The sequence below is a fragment of the Panthera pardus genome, unplaced genomic scaffold (genome assembly GCF_024362965.1).
Source record: "Panthera pardus isolate Hobbes unplaced genomic scaffold, ASM2436296v1 HiC_scaffold_6, whole genome shotgun sequence".
NCBI lineage: Eukaryota > Metazoa > Chordata > Mammalia > Carnivora > Felidae > Panthera > Panthera pardus.
This window is the reverse complement of record NW_026526991.1, coordinates 114234759-114240990: the sequence shown is the minus strand read 5'-3', so window position 1 is coordinate 114240990 and position 6232 is coordinate 114234759.

Below are 6232 nucleotides of genomic sequence, written 5' to 3'. Positions count from 1 at the left end.
GCTTATTTTTTTTAATTTTGTGAGGAGGAAGTGCAGAGAGAAAGAATCCCAAGCAGGCTTCGTGCTATCAGCGCAGAGCCCGACTCAGAGTTCGAACTTCCGAAACTTGAGACCATGACCTGAGCCAAAATCAAGAGTCAGACGCTTCACAGACTGAGCCACTCAGGCACGAGTTGTGTCAGACGCTTTTAGGCACCACCATGCCAGGCCCTAAACTCCAGGATGACAAAAAAAAAAGCTCCTTTGTTCAGAATTTCACCCTATGTATCTCTTCCTCGGGCTGTTGATTCATCACCTTTAATATCCTTTGTAATACACTGGTAATCTAACAAATAAAATGTTTCTCTGAGTTTTTTGAGCCGCTGTATTAATCGAACCCACGGAGTGGGTCATGGGGACCTCTGATTTATAGCCAGTAAGTCAGCAAGCTGGGTAACCACCTGGTCTTATAACTGGCATCTGAAGCATGTTTGTTTGTATGTGGGGGGGGGGGGGGGACAGTTTAGTCGGACTGAACCCTTACCCTGTAGGGTCTGACACTGTCTCCAGGAAGGATGTGTCAGAACTGAGTTGAGTTATAGGGTGCCCAGAGGGTATCTGAGAATTGTTGGTGTTGTGGGGAAACCACCTTCTACATCGGAATTGGTGACTAGGTTTGGTTAAATGCCAAAATTACGGTATGGTTTACAGGGAAGGAGTTTGATTCCCATAGAGTTAGTTCATTGGAATATGACTATAACCACAGCTACATCCCCAGATCTTGAGCTCACAGCTGGCACTTAGCAACACGCTTTGTTATCGACATTCGTTATTGAGCAGCTCATGGCTTTAATTTCTGTACCAAACACCGTCAATGCTTCTCCTTTACCATCACCCTGAATCTGTCTCTAGACGTGGAATCTTTTCTCCCCTGCCTCCTTTATCCCAGAACCTATTCTCATCCACGTAGATCACATCTCATGACATCAACTAGAGACAGGATCCAGCCTCTTGGTATCAGGAGAAAGGAAACTTGATCAGTCTAGACAGATAGTTCCTATCTATTCCCCATGCCCCAAAGCTAACATGGGCGTAAACTGCTGTCTTGTCCCTGCTGTGGGATTCCCCGGGCCCTTGACAGCCAGAAGGCAACAGTAGGCGGCAGACTGCAGTGTGCTCTTGGTGGCAAGGTCACAACGGGGAAGTCAGGGCTTTGGTTCCCATCCCTGCTCTCTGAACAACTACATTCAGACCTCAGATCCATTAACTTTTCGCCATTCCATTTCCTTTCCCATAAACTAAATTCTACACGTTTCAATGGCCAGAAGCAGCATTAACAGGTAGTTCTGCCCCTCATTCCCAGAGGAGAAAAGAAAAGAATAAGGAGAGCCAGATTCGTGGCAGAAGTGGTCGCGAGAGGCTTTGTCTAAGACAAATGCAAGACTTACGTTAAGTAAAAGTATTCTTATTAAAATACTTCCTTCCGTAATCTCTGGGAAATATTTTGTTAAAAAAAACCCAAGATGTAAACTATGTGTAAACCACGCTACCAGGTGCAGATTTTATTGTTGTTGTTTTACAAAGAAGGGTATTATATAATCACATGTTTGTAGCTGCGTAGACTGTCTTTTGCGAGCAGCAATTGCTTCTGGAGAGCAGAACCCGGCAACTGGGAGGCGCAGAGGTGTCAGGGGCGAGAGGCAAGGCTGAAATGGTGAATGAGGAAGACACCTGCCAAATCTTTCTGTTCGCTCTTGCCCGCCGGCCAGACGAAAAAAGGAACTCTGGGTTTCAGTGAGAAACTCTGAATCAATTACCACGTTTGTTCTCCTTCTTTCCTATGTAACTGAATTAAGATAGAAACAATTGGGCCTTTTGGCTCGCTGGCCCTTGGCATAGACGCACGTGTTAAGTCCACACAGGGAAGTTGTAAGAGTGACAGAGAGTCCCCTCGGTCCCGAGTCCCCACCCAGCCTTCTGTCTTATTGGGACCCAAACTTGGGCAAGACCCGAATTTCCGATCAGAAGAAATGCCTGGGCCGAAAGGGGGGCAGTTGTGCCAGTGGGGGTAATGCCAATGCCTTTTCACACAAGCCCAGAAGTTGTCAGAAGACCTTGATGGCCTCCCTGTTATCCCGTAACCTATCCCTTACCCCCACTGCCCGGGGGCTCACAGCTACCCAGTCCCCACAGGCGCTTTCGGAAAAAGCGATACTGAATGGGAAGTCAACACCACTCCTAGCTCCAAGCAGGCTTTTGAAATTTACAAATGGTCCTCTACTTGTTTCCTGTGCCAACGAAATAAGCAAGACAGTCCCTGCCCTTTGAAGTTCTACGTGCCCGTGTGGGAAAGGTAGGCCCGAGGTATGTTAAGCTTCATCGAGAGAAAATTCAGCATGAGTTACAGCCAACGTTTGTACGGGAATTCTGTGACTCCTCTAATCCTTAGTGTTACTTGTGTGATGACACAATTACCAGGCCGACTCCGGGCACCTCCCTGTAGACACAGAACTGTAATAAGAGGACGCTGTGCTCTCTGGCGGATGCCTCAGTGGTTTGTATTTCCAGTCAGCTTCCCCCTTCCTGGGTCTGTTCACCGGAAAGAGCAGGACTTCACAGGATCAGCTATTGCGCTCTGGGCAGCCAGATAAGCAGCTCTTATCTCTCTGTCATTTGTGATTCAACAGATATGTCTGAATTGGTTAAGTACCCAGAACTTAAACCAGCACTGATCTCACATGGGATTGCTCCCGTCTAACTCTGATTTGAAGGGAGATGGGACAGATGACCCACAGCGAGGTTAAATGTGGGTCACATGGGAGGGCATTGTAGTCTGTGTGGAGGGATGAGCTAAACTCCAGTTGCCTGCTCCCAGGCTGAGGGCCCTTGAACAGTGGAGTCCAGAGCATTGATTGCCGACCACACCAAGCTCTCTCCCTCTTCACTCCTCCCTGCACACCCTTTCCAGGGAGCCCAGCAAAAATCCTGGGCAGGGCGCATACAGATGAGTACAAAAAGTGCTTTGTGCGCAGCTAGTTTGCATCTCTCCTCTCCCTGGCCCAAAGTGGGCTTTTGAAACCATGTTATTGTAATCATCGCTTTCTGGTGCATTTGAGATTACATCGACATTTAAAAATCTAGCTCGCAGGAAGTAGGTAAAACAGCAAGTGAATGCTTGGCCAAAACAGTCTTTGTTGACACAGCAGGGCCCATATGTCAAAACAAAGAATGTTCGAACAGTTGCAAGGTGGAATGCGCTTCTTTTCAGCAGGGATTGGATTCGTGAGGGGCTGGGCCCTCACTTACTTATGCTCCTTGCAGGGACCAGCACAGTTCTTTGCCCAGCGTGGGTCCCCAGTAAGGCTTCAGCTCTCCACCAGAGTCGGCCTGTCCTCCACTAGATAGGTCTGCTCTCCCCCCGGTGCCTTCCCTCTTGGATACCCTGGAGGGCCTGGCCCTGGACCCGTGGCATCGAGCAATCTTTACTCCAAACCACACTGCAGAGCTACACAAAAAATTCCCCCCGGGCCCTCTAGAAAAACACTGGAGTTTTGTTCAGGGCAAATTAAGCTCAGAGACTGAGATTCTTTGCCAATGGTTTATTGGACACAGGCTCATTACGGGAATTACTATACTATTTCACAAGCCAATAGCACACCAGATAACGCCTCTTAAGAAGGCAATAAAGAAAGAACGTACTCCAAACCAGTGATAGATTAATTACACTATGGTTCCAGGCAAAGGGGAGGTGACAGAAAGAAAGGCCAAATTTCATTGAGGTGTACCTTTCTACAAGCTGGTTCTCAGTGGACTCAGTCCTTCCAATCAAAAGCTGGGGATCAGCTGCCAGATGAGGTCCCTCATCGTTGGGGCGTGTAGCTGGTGGGTGATGGCACCATCACTGGAAGGCAAGGGGGGGGCGCTGTCCCAGTGGTTACAACTCCAGCGACTGCTATGCAGCTTGTACTACTGCCTACGAGGAACAGACTCACCAAGACGGGAATAGACGTCCCGTTTCTTCCTGAGATTGTTGCATGTTTCAACAGCACTGCTGACCAGGAATATTCTGGCCACAGTAGGAGCAAGTGTCTCAAGACCTTTGGAGAGCTAATCAGATCAGGGAAAAGTACTCTCGTCAAGGCCAAACGCTCTCAAATAGCTGGTCCAACCTCTTGGCTTTTGCGGTTTAAAAGTCCCTCAAGTGACAGACGCCACTGCTGTCACTCTGGTGTCAATGACATAACGGTCCCTCCCACTCCAAGTGTGAGAGTTTGAGAACAAAGTCCTAATATCTAATCTCAAAACAATTTCACCAAAACAAGTGACTCAAAACAAGTTCAAACCACAAACAACTTTGTCCATAAAGAGCTTTCAAAACATGGAGTTGAAATCATAACACGTCTGTACACAGCAAATTGCTTTCATGTTAAGTTACACCGTGGAGATTTGCTCTCGATAAAAGATGGATTGGCTTCAGTCTGTCAAATAGTAGGCATGCACTAGGGAGGAACACGGGAGCTGACAGAAGTCAGTGTCACTGATTTCAAGTCCTACCATGGTGCTTAGCGCCATGATGGATATCTGGTGATGACTTAGCTCCAGAGGTATCGATGTAGTCACTGGCTGACCCCCGATGGGAACGATCTGTTCAAGGATGGGCAAATCCCCATGAGGTCCAGCAAATTCCTGGTAGGCAGTCTTCATCATCATGTTTCAGGTCATTTTACAGACCTCGAGGCAAGTACAAGGTGGGGGGGGGGGCGGGGTTGGTGATAATCAGAAGACATGGCTTTAGCTTTTGCCATGTGATGACGAGCAAGTGTAGCTATATACTAACCTATCCAACAGGGGGCTGAGGCAAGGTGATCTCCAGGACCCGAACTGGAGAGGCCCCCATCTGTCTTCCATGAAGCATTCCAATGACCCCGCACAATCAGAAAGCTTTGCTGCCTGAAACAGGAATTCTTGGGGGCGGGGGGGGGGGGGGAGGGGAGGGAAGGACAAAAGCTTTCAGGATATGATCATTCTGTCCCCGCTACATCCAAGCCCGAAAGCCCCACTGCTTGCCTTCTCAGGAAGCAAATGGTGGATTTCCTCAGAACCAACTCAGGGCCTCCTTCTCTCAAGCTGACTCTGGTGGCCCATCCCAGGCTGCAACTCTTTGCTTCCTAGGTCAACAGCTCTTCGGGTGCTCAGCGCACAGGTCTCAGCCCTGAACCTGCCCTGCTAGCCCTCATGACCACTTTTTCGGCCACCACTGCCTATGGCCATCTTTTGGCAAACATTCCCAGATCTTTCCATGAGAGCTCCAATTTACTTAGAGAGCATGTTTTCCCTCCGAGTGGAATTTGTTAACTGGAACTCAATTCATACGGACTGTTTTAGTTTTTCATGCAAATCATCCAAAATTACACACCTTGCCCCAGGGATGGGTCCAGGTTTTGTTGGACGTGATCTAGGTAGTATAAAAGCAGGCACAGGGCCATGGGGCGGCATGCAAGTGACGGGCCCCGAGGCTGAAGCTTCATTAGCTTGGTGGTGAGTCCACTTTTGCCCTTATTTGGAGAACTGAATTCCAGTGAGAGCATCGTGCTTTCTCTGCAGCAAGATGATCTATCTCTTGTGATGGTCTATCACTTGTGAGCAGCACAGTATGAGGAAGAAAATACACACTGGGGACAGAAAGGCCTGGGTTCTGGCTCTTAACTCACTCTGGGATCTTAAGTATAAAGTTGTCTAACCTCACAGTGTTTCGGGTCCCCCAAAATGGAGGTAACGGTGCATCTTTCATCCACGAGCTTGTGAGGGTTACGGAGATGGCTTTAGTAAAAACCTAACACATATAACACACGTAAAAGTATGTCACGCAGGTCACTCGGTGAATGACAAATCAGACTCCTATCTGACACTTGTTGTTAGAATTTGTGTCCTCGACGGAAATCTACCTCACACGGTAAGGTTAGTTAATAACTAACACAAGGCAAGTTAGTTATTTACCCGACAAACGACAGACATAGAACATGCAAGCATATATTCAAAGGTAGTATAAATGTATAAAAACAAGATGCAAAATAGAACCAGGCTTGGCCTGCACTGGGGGCTAACAAGTGTTTTTCTGCACCACTGTGCCGAAGGCATGCGGTGTAACCCAGGTGACAACAATGGCTTAACGCAGCAGTGATAGACGAGGAGCATACGAACCGTTTGCAAAACGCTCAGGTGTTCTTTGCTTCCTCGTGATACATGTTCTCCT